At 41.2% G+C, this 21,798-nt stretch overlaps 1 protein-coding gene across 1 annotated transcript in view; it reads right to left on the bottom strand.

Annotated features, from left to right (window-relative positions):
* LOC142153835 (thioredoxin-like) overlaps positions 1–19,725 on the bottom strand; it is a 54,772-nt gene extending 35,047 nt beyond the window's left edge. Inside the window, exon 1 of the mRNA XM_075210902.1 lies at positions 19,722–19,725. The gene's annotated coding sequence lies outside the window, so the exon portion shown is untranslated. The remainder of the gene's footprint in view (positions 1–19,721) is intronic.
* Positions 19,726–21,798: the final 2,073 nt, after the last annotated feature.

The raw sequence follows: 21,798 nt of genomic DNA, 5'->3' as shown, positions 1-21,798 counted from the left end.
TAGTTATATCTCCAGTATGTCAAGCAGACATAATATACCAAGCAATAGCTTTATATTTGTGTATTTCCACATACTTATCAATAAGTTTTATAAGGTTATAGGATCTTAAAAGAATCCATTAAATATTGCGGGATGGGGGTTGTTGATACTTTCCTGTTACAACTGCAAATGGTTCTTTCAGTTGAAACCTACTATGTATTTTTATAAGATTATATTTTGCAATTATTTGTACAAGTTAAAACTAATTTATTTTTTAGATGTAAATAGTTTATATTGTGATAGGATTACAGTCTGAAAATAGCATAAGGTTTTGATTGGTCATAATTTACACTGTTTTTACTATTAGGAAGCTGGATTTTTTGTGCAACAAGTTAGCTTTTACTCACTTATCCATCACGGATACATAACAAAATGCATTTGAAAATCTGTGTAACAGCAACATATGTTGAAACATTTGGACCAGAAGTAATTTAAAGTGAACAGGATTTAACACTTTATAGGCTTCCTTGTGGTTATTTGCTGGTGGACAAAAAAGCTACTATGATTCATCTGTCTAATGCAGATAATGTAAAATAATGAATAATTTATTGGTTTTATCTGGAAGAGCTTATCAACTGTGAGAGCAGACATTTGCAATATTTCTGGTTCCTGCCAAGCTTAAACCAGGGTTATGACTGACTATCTCTGATTTGAAGATCTGCCAAGAACATTTACCATCAGTTTGCATTACATTATTCATTTGGAGAGAATTTTTTTTACTTTGTGGGTTTTGTGACTCATTTTGGAAAAATGACTTAACTCTCTCTCGCCTTTTGTCTTTCTTCCTCTTCCAACAACTCTCAATAATTTGAGCGGGACACTATCATTAAAGTAAAGAAAACGTAAAGTTTAGCATTGAAAACAGTGCTATCTATTGCTTTGTTGTAACAACTTTGTTGTAACTATACTTTTTTTCCCAGTTTGAATTATTAATATAACCATAGCTTTCTGTGTCATGACTATGGCCCAGTGGCGGATCCAGGGGGGGGGGGGGGGGGGGGGGCGATCGGTATGTGCAACAATCAGAGCAGCCGGGCAGCACACTGTCCCTGCCTGTCACTGCTGGACGGACCTGCACATAGTGTGCAGCCATCAGCAGCCTAAGATGTTAGAAAGGGGCGGGGCCTAAATCCCCCCCCCCCCTATCTCGCCCCGGGTACAGCATTTTTCTAGATCCGCCCCTGCTATGGCCTTAATATGGCTGTTTATCTCTCCACCCATATTTTCTCTCACTTGTTTCATCAGGATTTTCCTGTACTGAACTTTTTTTGATAAAAGTTTTATAAACAAGAAGGGTGGTGAATGTGTGTGTATTGCTCAGTTAAAGTAAAAATCATATAAATGGTGTGGGTATGTTTAGTCCTAATAGTATTATTTTGACTCCGCACCCTCCCTATGGCGAAATACCACTGTTGTGCCATTCATACCACATACATTTATTAAAAATAATAAACCCCAAAATACTACCAATCTGATTTATTTCTCTTTTGTCAGCAGCTTTTAATCCCAAAATGCTTGAACCATGTCCCAAATAATTTGTAATTCCAAAGTCCCTGCTTGTAAATATCTTCTGTTCTTCTTGGCCAAATAGGTCCTCTTGTTGCTTGCAGTATTAATTTCTTCAGCTCAGGAGGGCCCCCATTTTTATAATCCAAATCCGGAACATGCTTGAAAAAAAAATAAACCCAGTTTACAGACAATGCAAACTTCTGCTTGTACAGTGTACAAGCAGACCGACACTACTGAATAGAATCCAGCCGCAAGGTTAATTTATAGTCATGGATATTCCCCATATACTATAAATAGACCTTGTGGCTGGATTCTATTCAGTAGCGTCGGTCTGCTTGTACACTGTACAAGAAGAAGTTAGACCTTCATCAATCCAGTTTCATATTGCCAGTCTACACGATAGCTTCCAGGTCCTGTACCTTCCGCTCCAGTTAGTTCCTAATCCCTGGTTCTGCTTTACAGTGACTTCTAGCACTTGAGCCATGATTCTGCATTATGGTGACTTCTGCCTCCAGATCCCTAGTTCTATTTCTCCGTTGGTGCTGGCTTCTGACTCTGGATTCTGGATTACAGTGACCTCTGGCACAGGCTACTCGGCTTGGTTTTCCTCCTTCAGCAGCCCTGTAGCTCCACTACAGTTCCATACTCATGGTACATCATTGTTTCTATCCACACTGAGGGGTTCCGGACCTGTTTCAGTAGTTCCGCTGTTCTTTCTGAGTGCTTAAATGTTTCTGCTTTTTGGATTGTATTACCGTCAGCCTGTCTGCTTACCAGGTGCGCATCCGGTATGTTGTCCCCGTGCCCGAATTTCATCTCCCAATGTTGTTCTCCCCTTCTGTCACTGTAGGGGCCATGTAGCCTATTACTGTAGCGTATGGCCCCACCTTCTAACAGGCTGCAGCAGGACTCCCCTTCCAAACCACTGCCTAGTGCCATTGAGAAGGCAGTACATAGTCAGTTAATATACCAAGTGTGAACCTCGCCCCACCTCTCCTTGAGTGAGGGCTTCTTCTTCTTCCTTCTTGATTGCTTCTCAGTCAAAAGAGGTAGGTTTATTTTGTATATGTCCCTTTCTCCCTCATTCTCTCCAAGTATGTCCCCTGCCCCCAGTGTATGTGCGTGTGTTTACCTTTCTCTGCAGCCTGAACAAATACACAGAGTGGGATGTGTCTAGGGCAATTAACTTGCTAACCCCATGGTGTTACTATTTTGGTAGTATTTTGGTAACAAGACATATCCATAACTGAAAAAAACTTGGACATATTGTAGCCCTATCATACTTAATATATATCAAAGTTTGTATATTTCTTTTCGCAAACTTAATGGTCATCAAAAACAGTTTGCTAATACTTAATTCAATGCATAACTGTCTGAGATATCATGATGGGCAAAGACATCTATTTGAAAACAATTCCTCACTATACTGTAACTAATTGGAAAGTTAGATAATAGTGAATCAATCAATTTCATTTTCCACTGGACTGTCTATTGAATAAAGCCATCATATTCAGTCATCAGTATGTCCCAAGTGTTCTGAGGCTCTGGAATAAGGCTTTAGAAATAGGAAGCGGATGACATATGAGAGGCACTTGAGCACTTTTTCTTGCAATAGAGGTAGTTTTGTATTGTATGTGTAACTCTCAACCTCTGTCTCCCCATGTATGCCTCTGCCCCCCTTATTGTGTGGGACTGACCCTTTCTTTCTTCCCCTTGGTGTATGTCATTTTGCCCTCTCATCCTATCTATGCAGGGTTGGTGCAAGGCCTAGGCTTTGTCCCCCATTTAGAAAACAGTGTCTCTACCTTCAGGGGCGCACGCAGGATTTTTAAGGGGGAGTTTCCCCCCACCCCCCAAAAAAAAAAAAGTAAGAGAGCTGCTGCGCGGGCACATGCGCAAAAGCTCCTTTTCGGCAGCACTGTACTATACAGCAGCCGCGGCGCTGTCAAAGAAGCGTCCACGGCGGTGCTGTATACAATACAGAACCGCTGCGGACGCTTTTTTGACAGTGCCGCGGCTGCTATATAGTACAGTGCCGCTATGTAGGGGCACTTCTTTAGCGGAGGGGAGGGGTTTCTGGTAGCATCCTCAGACTGGGAGTGTGCCTTTTGCTGTGCCAAAGCCAAGCACTACACTCTCAGAGCAACACTGACATGTAGGAGCAGTAGTCTAAAAACCTTCATTCATTACAAAAAAAATGACAAATTGGCTGATTGGGTTTATAACCTAATTAGGATACCCTAGCACTGTTGGAAATTGCAACTGTTTTCAAATTTGAACTTCCACGTATCTTTATTTCACCGTGGTACAACACTGAAAAGAATTACAGGTACAGTAGCATGAAATTAAATTACAAATTGGCTGATGAAATGAACTCTGAACTCATAACAGTTTCTACTAACTTCTTATACCAAAATATGTGTCTGTCTATGTAATTCTCCAAAGTCATTGTGTTATGTTATGATTGAATGATTAATTTATTAATTTTAAAAGGTACATCTTACAAGCCTAAAGCTATTACCCATTAGGTTCATGCATGTTTGTTAAACTTGAATGATTTATGGTATCCTAGCTCTGTTTATCATTTAGACTATGGGGCTGATGCAGAGATGGCTGAAATTCACAGGTGCATTTTGCGTTCATTAAAAAAGCTGCAATTGTGACAATATGCAAAGTGGTAAATATGATAAGATATGTGCCAGTCGGCAACAAAAGCATAAGCACCTGGTTTACGCCAGACATACATAACATACACTTATGACAAACTTGCGCCCATGTTTTTAACCATGTTTTATTTTCTTGCAACAAACACATTTGTTATTAGGCATCAATAAATTTGCTAAAACCTTTTGAATACAGCAGAAACAACTCCCCGTCTTGCGTAGACACGCACACAAAAGCATGCTATATTCTGAAGTGACAAAGAAATCACCAATCACCGTAAACGGGGCATTCACAGCCAATCACAAGCAGTTTGCTAGTTCTGGGGACAGTCATCGTCATCTGCTGTTTGCACCTGCCTCTGACAACCTGCAAATAATATGGCTCTCTCAGGCGAATATCTGTAACCTGACTGAATCTGCTCGCAGTTGTGTGAACTAGATTTACTAGATTTATCTTACGTTAATACTTCTCAGTCCCGACTATCCAGACACAAGCAAGGGTAAGTGGCTGAATCATGCAAAGCTACATAAGCGCATATGTGTTTGCCGACTTTTCTGGGTATTGCGCTTAGCGATTTAACACAAGATGCACACTGGCATAGTACTCACTCTGCATCAGACCCTATTTGTTCTTTTTATTTAGCTATCACAAACAACTACTCATTCTCTAAATATATTTCTTATAAAACACATGACCCTAATCTGCCCTGTTGGCAGATCAATTGTGTAATTGTCATAATAGGACTTATGTTCAATTCGTTCATTAATGTCTAAATCTTAAACTTAAAATAATAAAAATAATAATACTTTGCATAAGTATAAGGACTAAACAATATAGTACCTTATATGAATTTTATATTACATTTGATAAACGACTATGGGACTCTACATAATAAGGTTTTAATATTAGCAATTAAGGCATAACTTTAACTATATTACCTTTCTTTTTGGCTTATTTTGAAACTTTTTCAATTACTTTTAATTGGATTTCAGCAAACCAGGAGCTATTTTCCAGTTTAATTATAATTTAAATGAAATACAATATATAAATATATTACTTATACGTATTGTTATTTTTTTTTGTACATTAGAGAATTGTTGAGCTGATACATTTTGTGTTTTGGTCTACAGTGAGCTGAATAACCATAAATAACTAAAGCAGAAACTTTTACAAATATTAGAAGTATTTTACAAAACCAAACATTATTGAAACATATATCATTTTGAATCGAACTATTTATTGCCCATTAGTCAGTACATCAAAGTAGTAGTTATAAGCAGGACAGTAAATTGGCTATTCCTGGAAAATAACCTGCTCCTGTTTATTGGATAACATCCTGCTCTCTCCCACAATGATCTGATACAAGTCAGGGCGACCCTCCAACCCTCAAAAGGGCTGCACATTACTCTTAATACATTAAAACACTACAAGAGACCCCTATCTGTAATAACATAATAGCAGGCATTTGAAACAAGTGTCACAAGCTATAACAAACAAATCTGACAATAGTGCAGGAAGGAGCTGGGGGCCACAAGTAAAAGCTCAGAGGGCCACATGTTGCCTATAATTGGTCTATCAGGACAAATCATTACAGTATGAGCTCAGTCTTTCTTACTTGACCCAGCCAATAACTCACTTAGTGATCTAGGTATTGTTACTAGTATTCAGATTTTCCTGACATATCAGCAAATTATACTCTACAAATTCAAGGTCATGAACTGGGATATAGCTGCACTTGAAGGTCTAATAAATTCTAATAACGCGCTAAGAAAGCTTTATCATATAGTTATTTGTATATATATATATATATATATATATATATATGCAAATTCATTTTGAGGAATAGTTGTCACTTAACAAAAACTGTGATAGGTGGATACAGTTAGATACTAATTTCTAAGTTATTTTATTTTTTACATTTACAAGTCAATTTAAAAATAAAGACCCCGCTCCATCTACCTGTGTTTTGTGCTCTCTTCCCTGGATCTAGCATCCTGTACATTGCCGTGATTACTGACAATATGGGACACCAGTTTCTACTCCCTTTGTAAAGGGAAGGCTACAGAGGTGCTGCTGGGGCAGAGGAAGGTGGCTCCTAGTAAAGAACCCGCTATGTAAAGGTATGAAGGTGATCTATTTAATTTTTCTCAGACATTTTGAAATTCCTTCCATGGCAGGTACTGAATATTATTGTAACACCAGCTAGGCCGCCTCAGCACCTTTTTTTTTTTTTTTTTACATGTTATTTAATGCAGCTAAAGTGCATTAAATAACATGTAAAAAGAGTGCTCTTCTTGTAGGGAAAAAGTACTGGTACTCCAAGTGATAAATGTATCCAGCTGTGAGTTTCCGGCTGGTTTGAAAAGTGGAGATGTTGCCTATAGCAACCAATCAGATTCTAGTTATTTAGTACATTCTACAAAATGATAGCTAGAAAGGTGAAAATCAGTATCTGTGTTAAAATAAGGGAAAGTGTGTTATTGTTTTTATATCATCATCATCTATTTATATAGCGCCACTAATTCTGCAGCACTTTACAGAGAACTCACTCACAGCAGTTTGTACCCCTTTAGTACTCCATTGGATGATTTGTAATGAAAGGAAGATATAGTAGCCCTGTTCTGTCAATCAATAGCTGTAAACACTTTCAGTGCTCAAATTTTCTAGTCTAAGTGAGCTCCTTTTTAAATTTTTAGCATAATTCTCATTGTACAATAAATCTGCAACATGCACCCTCTTCCTCCATATGTACCTTCAAGACTGAAAGTTATGTCAGGCCCCAAACTTTTAATAAACGTTTTATTGCCGTTATATATTCATAGCCGGTATATCACTTGTTTGTCATGTTGCCTAGGATAGGTGTTATGGATGGAGCTTTTCAAGTGAGATACAGTACTAGGCTACTTTGTTGTACAAAAATTGTATGAAATATTTATGTAAACTCAGTAGAGGCTTTTGTTGTTCTAAACGTTTGTACTGTTTATGTATTCAGTTAGGTTTTAAAGTTATCATTGCAACTCAGTTTGTATTTTTCCTACATCCAGAGACCAACAGAAGTTGCTGCTTTTCTTGTCTCACAACTAAAGAATGTAGAGGTTGAGGGATAGAAGGATGTTCTAGAAGTATTATATCTTTTGATTAGTTGAAAATATATCTAAAAAAACAACGAGAACCATAATAAATAATAAATTCTGTTTTTAACAATATCATATCATATGATATGCACTCAGGGGCCAGAGAAAGTGTGAAAATTTGAATACCATGCTAGACGTAAATCCTTTTTATGTGTAAAACATGTATTTCCATAATTCACATATGCACAAAAATAAACTACATATACATCCTTATGCAAACTCCAGGGCCGTAACTAGGGCTGTGCGACAGGGGCGACCGCCCAGGGCGCAACGCTGAAGGGGGGCGCAATTTAGGAATATTTTAGGTGAATTTGGTTAAAATTGAGGGCTAGGGGGGCGGCATTTGTATTTCTCGCCCAGGGCACTAGAATTCTAAGTTACAGCTCTGGCAAACTCAGATACATCTTACACTGGCAACTCTCTACGCTTAGAGGGGTGGAACAGGAGAGGGAAGGGGGAGTTCAGGTTTAGGCCAAGTACAGTAAGGTCATGTTAATGAGAATGCGGCACATTTAGAGGGGAAGTACTGACAGATAGCAGAATTTGGCAATCCATGGTGCAAGATATGTGCTGATGAGGACAAAATAAATAATTTTTTTATTTTTTTTAAAATGACATGTACCCCTCCCCTTCCCTTCCTCAATAAAGTACTCCCAGCACCAGTGCTCATAGCCTGGGCTAGTAGCGGAATTTTTTTGTGAAAAAAAGCCTTTACCAGCAGTAGGCTCTGACAGACTAGGCTGATGACACTGTAACAGGGAAACCCAGAGTGTTGGGTGCTCCTGTAATAAAGTCACACAGATCATGCCTGTTCAGTATAGCACCATGTTGAACAGGCTAGGGCTGTGTTACTTTATGAAAAGGAAACCCAGAGCTGTGGCTTTCCATGTCATAGCATCACCAGCACAGATTGTCATAGCCTAGTGCTGGTGGCAGCTTTTTTCGGAGAGACTCCACACTGTTTGTCCCATATAATTGCTATTACTTGCCCAGGGTGTGAGCGCTGGTGCTGGGAGCACTTTTGAGGAAGGGGCACACACTTTTTTTTTTCTTTCTTTTTTTTAGTCAATTTTAAAAAGCCAGTCATCATCATCCACATGATGATGATGATGACTAGTGTCTCTTCTACATATTGTCCGCTTTAAACATATCTTGATGCATTTAGCATAGTATAAGTCACACATATGTGCAGCTCATCATACACACATTGTTGCATGTTTTTTGGTAAAATACGTTCAACTCTACATGAGGCCCTATGATATGGTTCAATCAAACTGTTATGTTAAGAATATTTATCCAAATATAATACAGCCTCACAATACTGAAGTCTCCAGTCTCAACAAATTAAAAATTAATTTATGACACTGGATATTGGGGCCATTGGTATATAGCAACAAAGCTTGGAGTTAACTTCCCAAAAAAATATTACTATTTGCTAGGAATCACAAAACAAGTTATATTGTCCCTGCGTCTTGGTCATGCAATTTATTGTAAACTCGAGCACTCATTTCACCTTTTGTACTGGTCTATACCTATAAGCCACTATAGTGTTAGCAGTAGCGGCGGCCGCGGGCACCGCCGCGACTTTCACCTATTTTCTGCAGGCGTCCCGGTTGTCCCTATGGCAACCGGGACGTCAATTCCTGCTTTGACCCGACCGTTGCCAGGGCAACGGTCGGACGCTATTTACAAGGGCGCTGCGTCCCGGCAGCTGGGAACAGCCGGGCGCAGGCGCAGAAGCGCCCACAAGCCTGTGGGCTTATTAATATGGCAGGATTGAGCCTGCCCATGTGATGTCAGAGCTAGGCTCTGATTGGCCCCTATTTTGCTTCTTTGCCTGTGAGTTTGACCCTTCGCTTGCCCTTGGATATTGCATCTGTGCCTGTGACCTTTTGACCTTGGATTTCTCTTATATACCGTCCACCAATCACTCCTGGGAAACTCCTTTAAGTCAGTATACGCTACTCGACCCTCGGTTGGCCCGCAGCCCAGTCTGTCCCCACCACTAGGGGCTCCAGTGAACACCTGGCCTTCTGAGTAGTTCCCGAGTTTCACTGTACTGACTTGGGAGTTCCTAACATATAGTACACCATTACTGTACTTGATGCTATATATCGTTATTATTTTAAACTGGAGGAAGAGTTTTGAATTTACAGCTGTTTAATATGTCACCAAGGGGCCAAAAGTAATTGGACAATTGACTCAAAAGCTGTTTTATTTACAGGTGTGGGCTATTCCTTCATTATTTCTTTATCGATTAAGCAGGCAAAAAGTCTGGTGTTAAATTCCAAGGGTGGCATTTGCATTTGGAAACTGTTGCTGGGAACCGACAACATGCAGTCATTAAGTACTCAATGCAAGTGAAACAGGCCATCCTCAGGCTGCAAAAAAAAAAAACATCAGAGAGATAGTGTGAACCTTAGGAGTGGCCAAATCAACAGTTTGGTACATTATGATTAAAAAAAAGAATGCACTGGTGAGCTCAGCAACAAAAAAATGCCCGGACGTCCGAGGAAGACAACAGAGGTGAATGATCTAAGGATCTTTCCCATGAAAAACCCTGTCACAACGTCCAGCCAAGTGAAGAACACTCTCCAGGAGGAACTTCTATCATTATTTAAGCCTACCATAAAGGGAAGACTTCATGAGAGCAAATACAGAGGGTTCACCACAAGGTGCAAACCATTCATAAGTCTCAAGAATACAAAAGCCAGATTAGCCTTTGCCAAAAAAAACTTCTAAAAAAGCCAGCCCAGTTATGGGACAGCATTCTTTGGACAGATGAAGATTACACCAACCTGTACTAGAATGATGGGAACAAAAAAGTATGGAGAGGGCTTAGAATAGCTCCTGATCCGAAGCATACCACAGCATTTGTAAAACATGGTTGATGCAGAGTCATGGCATGGGCATGCATGGCTTCCAATGGCACTAGGTCACTAGTGTTTATTAATGATGTGACAGAAGACAGAAGCAGCTGGATGAATTCTGAAGAGTGTAGGGATATACTGTCTGCTCAGATTCAGCTAAATTCAGCTAAGTTGACTGGACGGCGCTTTACAGTACAGATGGACATGACCCAAAACATACTGTGGAATCACCCAGGAGTTTTTTTTAAAGCAAAGAAGTAGAATATTCTGCAATGGCCAAGTCAATCACCTAATATCAACCCGATCGAGCATGCATTTCTGCTGAAGACAAAACTACAGGCTGAAAGACCCACAAATAAACAACTTGCAACAGCTGCAGTAAAGGCCTGGCAAAGCATAGCACAGGAGAAAACCTAGCATTTTGTGGTGTGCATGGGTTCCAGACTTCAGGCAGTCATTGCCTGCAAAGGGTTCGCTACAATGTATTAAAAATAAACATTTTATTTATGGTTATGTTAATTTGTCCAGTTACATGTGACCTCTTGAAAATAGGGGACAATTCCTAAACCATTTATACAATATTTTTGTTCAACATTTACACGTTCGTATCGTAAGAAATAAAGATTTTCCGATGCGATCTCTGTGGTTCCAAAGTACAAGAGTTTTTTTCACAAAATAGATTACAGGGCAAGGTGTTGCATGCATACACCTGCATGGTTGGCACTGACAACAAGCTTCTTTCATAATGCTCTGGTTCCAAAGCCACATATGAACAATTTATACACTTGTACAGTCATAAAAAGCAGTGACATCACAAAGATACACAGATACATTAATAAGGTCCACATCCATAGGTCGATGGATCAAGACCTCCCAAGAACTCAACGCCCCATTGGCTGATCCTTTGGTCATTGTTCCTTGAAGTGGGGGGTCATCTTTTCATGTGTGGCCAGCTGTACATCCTCAGGCTCTCTCCCCTAGATCTGTATAAACTGGTTCTTTTATGGCATCTCTGGAGTTGCTATTTGGTGTATGAAAAGTAATACTAGTTACACCTAGTGTTTGTAATGTGCAAACACTTCATAAAGTCTACCAGAATTGTTCTCATGCAATTGTGAACAGAATGAGACCAAATTCTGTGCAAGTAACATGTTGGAAACATTAATTAGTTTCTTCATCACATATATTTTATATTACCTTAAATAAATAGATAAAACTAATTCGCATGTTGTTATTTGCTAAAATAATTTTTCGATTGCGTACCAATTGCAATCATAACAGATATTAGTGTACAGAAATTGCCGATTGCCACTTTCATCCAATTATTACATTTCAACAACATCTTGAATTAAATCTGTAAGTCTGCACTTCAACTGCATCTCCATTGTTTAATTTGATATCCATTGTGGCGGCATACAGAGCAAAAATTATTAAAGTTGTGCCACGGTCCAAATATTTCCAGACAGCTGTGTGCACCCCAAGGACAATTTTATCAGAACGCAAATAACTTACTGTATAATTATGTCTTTGGACTGGTGAAGAAAATGCTTATAAACACAGTGAACATAAATATAGCACCCATCAGAAGCGGAACATTGCATTGCCTAGCACCATAGTAAAACTAGGTAGCGTCCCGGGGATGCCACTGTAGCTCTCTGCTCTCAAAAGAACAGAGAGAAGGCCTCTTCTAAGCATGTGTGGTCTGGCTCATGCTCTTTTCGGAGCCGAGAGTGGGTCCATGGGAGAGCTGCAGGGGCCAGGGGCCCCAGAGCACACTGACAAGCCCACCACCACCACCTCCGTGTCCACAGTTTCAGCACCTTGGTAATTCTGCCACTGGCACCTGTTAATCTAGCATAAAACCTTAATGTTCCTAGGCAGAAATGTTAACTACTATAATTTGAAATTATAATAATATCCTGGTTGGTACCAGGGACAAATATGTCATTGCTTAGTAGGTTTGCCACAATTCATTCTGTGTTTTCTTTCCACAACGTAACTTTCTCTAAAACACTTTTTCTCATTGAACTGCTTGCTGTGTTTTTTTTGAGTGAAAAACAAGATTAAGGATTTAAAGCAGAAATCTAAAGAACATTTTCTTTACAAAGCTACCACATGCACAAACTTACATAATGGGGGGTTATCAATGTCTGAAAAATAAATCAGAGAAAAAAAAAATAAGTTTGCACTGATGAAGAAAACGTACTTTACAACCAAAAGGTAGCTGGATTCAATTTATTTTATCTTGTAATCCCGAATCCACATAGAGAAGAAGATGTGAATGAAAACAGTATGCAAGTAATAAATTATATATTGACAAAATAAGCAAGAGAAACAAAAAACTCCTAAATAATAATGGAAATTGTGCAATGGATGGATTATGATTAAGTACCAAAATAAAAATAATAATAAAAGTAAATGGAATATGTTTCCATGCAATCAATAAAATGCATATATTAGTAGTATATGCATCAGCAGATCAGAGACTATAGGTTAGCAGCCAGGATAAGCATATTGATCTTCTATTCATTTAAGTTTTCTGTTGCAGAGGAAACTAAGAAACTCTAAGTCAAAGTCATCATTCAAATGTTATAGTGTGTGTATGTGTATATATATCCCCAGCACACTGCTGTTAACTAGTAAAAGAGCTGCTATTCTGCTTGTGCACAAAATGCAGAAGCCTCAATCACACACATTTACAAATGTATCATAAGCCACCCTCTCCGTAAAGCTGCTAATAGGATGTTCCTAACTCTAAACAACGAGACTCCCTATATTGGGCAACAATAGAGAAATGGAAGTTGCTCAATCAATTTATATGTTCACAGCAGGTGCTTAGAGGGTTAGGTTATCCAGAAAGGCACAAATGGAGAAAAATTCCTTCAGCACACTGCTATTCTACTTGTATGGCAAATGTAGAACCTGTGCGTGTGTACAATATGTATGTATATATGTATATGTATGCATACATTTGCACAAGTGTGCAGGGGTGGATCTAGACTTTATGTTTAGGGGGGGCGATTTTGCATAATCATGCCCCTCCTTTGCTCTGATTGGCTGGCCTGCGTTAACCCCGCCTTCCACCCGCAATTGGCCCCGACCCCTCCCGTTGTGGTCGCCGGCTGGGACCACTCTGATTGGCTGGCCCACATTTAGCCCCGCCCCCCGCTTGCGCTTAGCCCCGCCCCTCCCATTTTAATCGGCGGCTGGCCCGATCGCCCCCCCCCTGGATCCGCCACTGCAAGTGTGTCCTGTGTGCCTTTTTATATCACATGGAATTTCTGCAAGTTCAGTCACTGTGATTATATTTGAGATAAGCTGAAATATATACATCTGGTACGCATACACCCTCATTATTGCAATTGGGTGATGCACTACAGTATCTGGTTTCTGGTTTCCTCTTCACTGGTGTTTTGGTCCTACTGTGAATTTCTGCGTGATCCCATTTTATATCAACATACTACACTATTGAGCGCCTCCTCCTCCATTTCTCTTTTTTAGGTTATTTCCATGCTACACCGCTTGGTATAAGGAGGATTGGCAGCCACCCGCACATGGGAAGTGTATTTTGAGAAGATTTTAGACTCTGTACTGGACTATTGGTGATTTGCTACTAGCGCCATATTTTGTATCTTACAATTTGCAATATATATATATATATACCAACACAGATGAAGCAGATAAAAGTTCTGGTTTTGTCATAGGTACTCTTCTTTTCAGATGTAAGGTCGAGTATAACTAATGAACTAATGGATGACAATGATGTGTTGACCAAACACAGCATTGCCTCTCACAATCTAATGTGATGATTGCCAGTTCACCTGCACACTTGACACAACTCATCTCATCAAACAACATAAGACCATTGCAGGAGATCACCATTGTGTCATTTCATTTCACCCTCCCCCTAAAAATAAAAAAAACCCTCTAATTGTGTAGGTGAAACTTTCACATATACACCTCAGTAGCAACAAAACAAATTTTGCTAAAAAAGCATTGCATACATTGGCATGTGCAGATGTTTTACATTTTCTTTCTGACCCTTTGAAAACATTTGCATAAATTATTTCTATATTGTTTGTTAAATGTATATACGTAGTTGCATTCATTAGCATTGCTAATGTATTATCAAAACTGCTATGCTCCTTTATAAATAGTTGCATACATTACCATAGTGATTTTGTTTCTATATATAATATTTTTCTAAAGACTCTAACATTAAATACTTTATTATACTGAATTGCAATTTTTTTAACACAGACCCATAACATATTATTAAAATTAACATGGAAGAAGCTGTGATATTTTTTTGTGTCTACAATGTGTAATTTTAAAGGGACCCAAAAATCTACAATTCACAAAGTATTTTTTTTGCAACATCTTTCTCAAATATAGCCAATCGTTGCGCAAGCAATGATTCAGGAGGACGACAGTCGTTGCCCCGTCCGAAACCAGCAACTGTTAGACCATCACCGGCCCTGGTAGCATATCTTCAGGCCATGTGACAAACTCTTTTGGCTGTCAGCTGCTGAGGTGGTTCATCACTATTTGTTCCACCTTATGTCATCATGGACACTCTGAGCATTGCGCAGAGTGCCCTATAACCTCCTCACTCAAATTTTACATCCACACACAGAGCAAGAGGCTGCATACCATGCCGCACATACCTCAATTAGATCGGTTACAGAACGGATTTCTGCTGCCTCAACCAATTCTGTTGCCTTGACTGGTCTGGTCGAGCCCTTAAGTATATGCCCGGTATTGCAGCGGGACGTTTTCGGGCGCATGCACAGTTGACGCCACGTCCAGGTGCTAGGCAACGCAAATCTCTATTCCACAAGTCGCCCGAATCTTTGCTGGCCTATCAGGCCTTCCTCTTCCCTAGTTATTGGAGGCTCTGGCTCTGCTAGGGTGCCAGAGTACTGAGTCTAAATCCTAGCTCCAGCCTGTTCCATTTACCTGTATTCTGCTCCCTTGCTCCAGTGTGTCTTGGCTCCTGACTGGGCTTGTTTCCTGACCTACCTTTCGGATTGCAATTAGGCTCATTCAAACTTTTCTGGCTTTGACTCCTGGCTTCTCCTGGCTACACATCTGGAACTCCTCCTGTACCTCATATCCCGGCTGGTTCTGATTCGGATTGTCTGATTATTCTCACTTCACTTACTGCTTTGCTGGTGCCTGACCTGGAGAGCTCCTCCTGTACCTCACATCCCAGCTGGTTCTGATTCAGATTGCCTAATTATTCTCACTTCACTTACTACTTTGCTGGTGCCTGACCTGGAGAGCTCCTCCTGTACCTCACATCCCAGCTGGTTCTGATTCAGATTGTCTAATTATTCTCACTTCACTTACTGCTTTGCTGGTGCCTGACCTGGAGAACAGCCACCTGCGCATCCCTTGCAGCCAAGCCCATACTTCCCTGCGGGGGTCCCTGGTGAATACCAGGGGTGCGTTAGACTATGCGCCTCCTTATTGTGCTAATACCAGCAAGTGGCGCCATCCAATTCCATGGATGGAAAAGACTAAGGTTGCTGGTAGGAATGCTTACAATAAATGTACCAAGAAACTTTTTTTTTTTCTTTCCCAAAACAGTGAATTTAATGGAAACAACGCAAATTAGTGAAACACACAAATACAAGTGAAACATACAAATATCATTTGTGTGACAAAATGAGTGTGATAACCCTGTGAGCATTCAGTGTCTCATTTCTCACATAATGTGGATTATAGTACTTTTTATAGCCCATGCTTTTGTTCCCCAGCTCACCAGACTACAACTGCATTGTCCAATAACATGTGGCTAAGGGGACATTGTAGTTCAGTATACATATGTATATCGTGTATTATATATTGATGCCTTGCAGTAATGTTATTCATTGTCCTTAAGCTGAAGCCAGGAGGGTTATGGGTATAGATCAGTTGGTGTCCACAATACATTCATTCTCCCCCCCCTTCCTTCCTCTACAGGAAGCATGGAACAGCTGGGGACCCGGTGACATCACAAAGTAGTGTAAGGGGTTAATTTTAGGAGGGACTCACTGTTACCTTATCCTTGGAAGTAGGGGAAGCCAATTAGCATCGATTGTTCTCCTTAGGACTAGTCCAGACATTCTGTCTGCATCCCAGCAGGGGGCTTCTGTGAAAGGACAGCTCATCTTCACTGCCCTGTCCAAACCCCCTAGTCCTGCACTGGCCAATGTTAAGAAGAATAGACCCAGGGGTTTTCCCAGGGAGGGGAAAGACTGTGGAAATAAGACCTGAGCTATAAGGAACGACTCCAGGGGGGGAAGGGTGTTCATTTTGGGATTTCATTCATGAAGGTGCAAGATCTACTAGTTTTGAATTGTCGTTTTCTAACTAGAGTCTATATATGCAGCTGAGAGGGATCCATGGGCCGTGAAGTCTGGACAGCAGGTGACTATAATTTCTTAAGCTATTGGGGTAAGGGACAGATAATGTGGTAAACCTGCCTGGCATTTATTTACTGTGTGTACATAAGATTCTAGTGTTGTTTGTATGACAATAAATAAACTGTTGTATTTTTAGAACTGCATTTTGCCTGAGTGACCATACGAATCCTAGAAGGTACTGGGTAGACCTCCCTGGCATAGGAAGGCACCCGTTGGTGGCCAGCCAGCGTGAAGTGGGTAGCATTGGGCCACATAAATCCGGTATCTTCACATTTTTGTCGGCAAGCAGTGGGGTCACTCAGTCCCAGGTCCTCTCTTGATAGGTCTGCAGGGGAACTGTATCGTGATACATTCCAGGGCTCTGCAAAGCAGTTAGCACTAGAAACCAGTTACCACATTATCCTGAACTTACTCCTAAAGGCTTTAAGGTAGAAAGTGTCACGAAAAGCGTTGTGGGCTTTAGGCGAGGGAAGATGCCGCCTAAGTGCCGATTTGATAAGTGGAAGCGCACCCCACCAGAGGAGAGCGGAAAATGGAACCGTGTCTCAAAGAGGGGAAATCACAGTGAGGTGAACCCTGGAAGTAAAATGGGTGTGAGCTCTAGGAACAAGAGAGCAGATCACAGCCCATTGTTGAAAAAGTTCCCAAAGGAAGGGATGAAGCAGTCCAGTACAACCAGGAGAAAGGTGTATTGGGATGAAGGACTTTGGCAGTGTCTGCAGGATGGGGATAAGGATGTGTTGCACCAGCCCACCACAATGCAGCACATTTTGGATTACTGGGATGAGGAGTGCCCAAAGATTGTTATGTGGGAAGAAGCCAGTCTACAGGAGAAATTGGAGAACCTGTTGGATGTGTTCCTAATGTTGAAAGAGAAAGCAAGTGCCTGTAATTTTCGGGATGAACCAGAATGGGATGATTTTACACATGACTTTATTTGTACTATGCAGAATCTGGCCAAGGGAAAATCCAGTTACAACAATATTCAGCAGTACAAACCAGATGGAAATGGACTATTACAACACAGGGACATGCCTGATGAATCCCCTGCAAATGTACTAATAGAATCTGTCTCATTAAAAGATTCTACAGATCCACTAGAGACAATGAGTATGGAATAGCTGATAGTGAAATGCCAGATCCGGGGTGTACTTTACCTGTAGTGCACGCACAGGGATATCCTAAAATGTCTTTTAAAAGATCAGGAGAATCCCATCAATGCCTTTAGTGTTTATAGGAAATGGATGCTCACTTTAGGTCCCCACATACCTCTCTGGGAACAAATGCAATGTCTGCAAAAGAGTTTTGAAGAAGCAGAGGATGAGGTATGGCGGCAAGGATTTACGGACACTGAAATGTGGCAGGATCAGTGTTATCGAGTGAATATTGAAAAATGCCAATTGGAATATATTTTGTCACACTCTAAAAAAATGTCTGTTCAGTCTGTTAATCAGGGGAGGTCCATCCCAGTGGATTATACACAGTTGCCCTAGCTACTATCTTGGGGGAGACTGGAGGAGAACTTCTTGGTGAGGATGTTGTACCTCTGACTACTCAGAAAGGATTAGGAGAAATCCTCCCATTTGGTGACTTGGATGGAAAAGAGCTACCAAAATTGGCAGATGAGGAGATGTTGACGGAGTGGGTGTCTGAGAGGGCTCCAGCACAGCAAGATTCACAAGCCCCACAAGCTTTGAACCATCGCACTCCAGCTCCAAATCTGGGAATCCAGGACCCAATACCAGAGGCCTGCACTGGACCATCCTCTTTGTTTTGCTGCCAGGAGGACAAGTCTGTGTCCAATGAGGATTCACACTACCCCGATGCGCCAGAGGCGAGGGAAGTAGTGCAACAGTTGGATGTGGTAGCAGGGGAAGGGAGATGCACACCAACATACTTACAGGGCCACTCACATGTGGTTTGGGAGGGGGACGGAGGATTCCCCATAAGCAAAGAATTAATGGAGTCACCATGTTTGCCTGCCACTGGGCAGTTGTCCCTTGAGTGTTTGGGGAAGGGGGGCTTGGATCTTTGCCAGAAACAAATGGACAAGGAGCCAGAAAGTTTGCCTGCCACTTGGCAGTTTTCACTCGAATATGTGGGGGAGGGGAGCATGGTCTCCAGAAACAGAGGACAGGCCAAGGGACTATTTGCAGTTGGGCAATTAAGGGTGGATAAGGCACCCAAGGGATGTTGGACTACAACTCTCCTACCATGGATGTGCGCACCGGAGTGGCCCAGTTTTATTGTTGACTCATCTTATGACACAGGGCAGCATAAACCCCCACTCCAGCTGAGTGGGAAGATATGCCTGCAGCCATGGGACCCGAGTGGGAGATTGAGGAACTGTGTACTGCTGTCTACCTTGCCATCAGACCCAGGAGAAACCACAGCAGGCCAGAAACTTTGGACTTGGGAGAAAGGTTTACTTGGGGCAAGGGAGCCACTGGGGAACAAGGGCTAAAAAGTAGGGGAGGTATATGTGACGAAATGAGCGTGATAACCCTGTTGTCACACGCCGGTCCCATAGTTAGGTGCCGGCATTGTGACTTTCCCTTTAAGAACTATGATTGTGCTTGCTTTTGCTTCAGAGACATTACTTTTTCGCAGGTGTTCCTTGCTACCTTGATTGGGACCTCCTCCTGAAGCTTATTGGTTCTAGAGTACTATTTTAACCTCCTGTGATTATGGACTCATTGCCTGTTCTTTGTGTTACTCACGCTGCAGTGGGTTCTGGCTGTATACCTCGACTTTCCGTTGTTCATTGCCTGCTTTCTGGATATTACCTGCTGCCAAAGTTACCTGTTATCGTTACTCTTGATCGGCTCAGCTGTATTCCTCTCTACGGTTCATCTACAAGCTGAAGTTACTTCCTGTTGTTCATTTGCACACTGAACTGTTTCATGAGTTGTCTACTACACCTGTGCTTATATCTATTGGCTTAAGTACAATTCTATCTGGCTGACTATATTGCTGCACTACGCTATTGAACTACAATCAAGTTGTTTGTCATCTGTAGTTCTATGTCTGGTACGGCTTACTATTAATCTGCTGTTTACTTGTTGCTGGACTTTTGCTATGAACTGTTTGTCAAGCCGGTAGCCATTTCTTCAGTTCAAGTTGTGTGCTCCTGTTCAGTTGCTGCATATTGTAGTGAACTCACCTTGCACCTGAGAACCGGATCACCTGTGTTACATGCACGGTTCAGATACTTTTCACCTCGCTGTTACTTCTAGGCTACATCCCATTGCATGTCTCTATCTACACCCAAGCTATTGGATGTCGTATAACGTTTACTGTTCCGCTAGATATGAACTATTGTGATACCCATAACCACTTGCTAGTTGAATCATACTGTTTTCCCGGATCAGCCAAGGTCTTTATATTATTCTAATTGGACTTTAGCTGTATCAGTGATTCACGATCATCTGCTGTGTGTTTCGTATTGGATCCAAGTGTTCTATTCATCATCTCTGCGTTGAACTGTTATACTGTTTATTTCATGCTGTTACCAATGGTTACCAACTGTGAAGTACACGTGTGATTATTCCTGTGATCTGATGAACTGCCGTGTGCTCAGCTTGGCTGAGATGTACATATATTTATATTTTAATTCCTGTTGTATCATCAATTAATATACTACGTTGCAACAGTACCATCATCTCCTGTGTTATTGTTATCCGTGATCCTTATGAACTTTCTTCTGTCATTACCACCATTTGCACACCATTGCGCTCTGTCTCCACCATACTCTACTGATACCATCTAAAATAGAGACAGGGGATCCACGAATTATTCTGAGCCGTGACAGTAAGAACAGGCCATGATGTCTGATACCCCGGTGGAGCCTTCTGCGAAGGATATGCAACAGCATCTAGTTGCTCGAGTAGAACAACAGGATAATACACAGCATCAGTTGTTACAATGTCTTCAAGCACTTGCCGGTCGTCTGGATATGTTCCAAATGAATCAACCAGTGGTGCCAGTTTCTTCTCCTGAGCGAGTTTCGGGACATCAGGCCTCCCTTGTGACTTCCTCTATGCTCAGGTTACCTGCTCCGGACAAATTTCATGGGGACCGTAAAATGTGTCGTGGTTTCCTCAATTAGTGTTCAATTCAGTTTGAGCTTCAATCACAAAATTTTCCTACTGATAGATCTAAAGTGGCATATGTGGTTTCTCTACTGAATGGCCAAGCCTTAGCCTGGGCATCTCCACTCTGGGAGAAGAATGATCCCCTTCTCTCTGATTATGCATCTTTTCTTTTGATGTTTTGTCGGATTTTCAATGAGCCTGGTCGCCTCTCCTCTGCCTCCATGGCTATACTCCGTTTACGTCATGGGACTCACACTGTGGCACAATATGTCATTGAATTCCGTATTTTATCTTCTGAACTTTCCTGGAATGATGAAGCATTGGTGGCTGCTTTCTGGCAGGGGTTATGTGACCGCATAAAATATGCATTAGCTCCCCATGAACTTCCTACTACCTTGGATGCCGTTATATCATTATGTAATAAAGTGGATCTACGCTTTAGAGAGAGAGCAGTGGAGAAGGGAGTAGGAGGTCCTCTAATTCGTGGGTCCGTTTCACATTCTGTTACACAATCTTTTGTAACTGATGAACCTATGCAAATTGGGAGATCTCGGTTGACCCCTGAAGAACGTGACCGCAGACGACGAGACAAGCTATGTATTTACTGTGGAGACTCTGGTCACTTTTTAAATACTTGTTGCAAGAGGCTGGGAAACGCCAGACCCTGATCTGTTCTGGGGAGGTCAGATTGGGGCTTGAGAAAACCTCCTCTTCTGCTGCTTGTACTATTCCAGTTTTGTTACTATATGACTCTAAGAGACATTCTACCCAGGCCTTAATCGATTCAGGTGCTGCTGGAAACTTTATTTCGCAAGATTTAGTTACCCAATGGTCTATTCCATTTGTTTCGTTGGAGAATCCTGTTGTCATCACAGCTATTGATGGTTCTCAACTTCCTAAAGGTGTAATTCATGCTCGGACTAAGTCTATTCGTCTCAATATAGGAGCTTTACATTCTGAAAATATTTATTTCTTTATATTGCCAAGTACTACGTCACCAGTCATCTAGGTCCTCCCATGGCTTCAATCCCACTCTCCACAACTAGACTGGATGACGTCTGAGATTCTATCGAGGGGT

Source organism: Mixophyes fleayi, chromosome 1, assembly GCF_038048845.1.
Source record: "Mixophyes fleayi isolate aMixFle1 chromosome 1, aMixFle1.hap1, whole genome shotgun sequence".
NCBI lineage: Eukaryota > Metazoa > Chordata > Amphibia > Anura > Limnodynastidae > Mixophyes > Mixophyes fleayi.
This window is presented reverse-complemented; position numbering and strand designations above follow the sequence as displayed.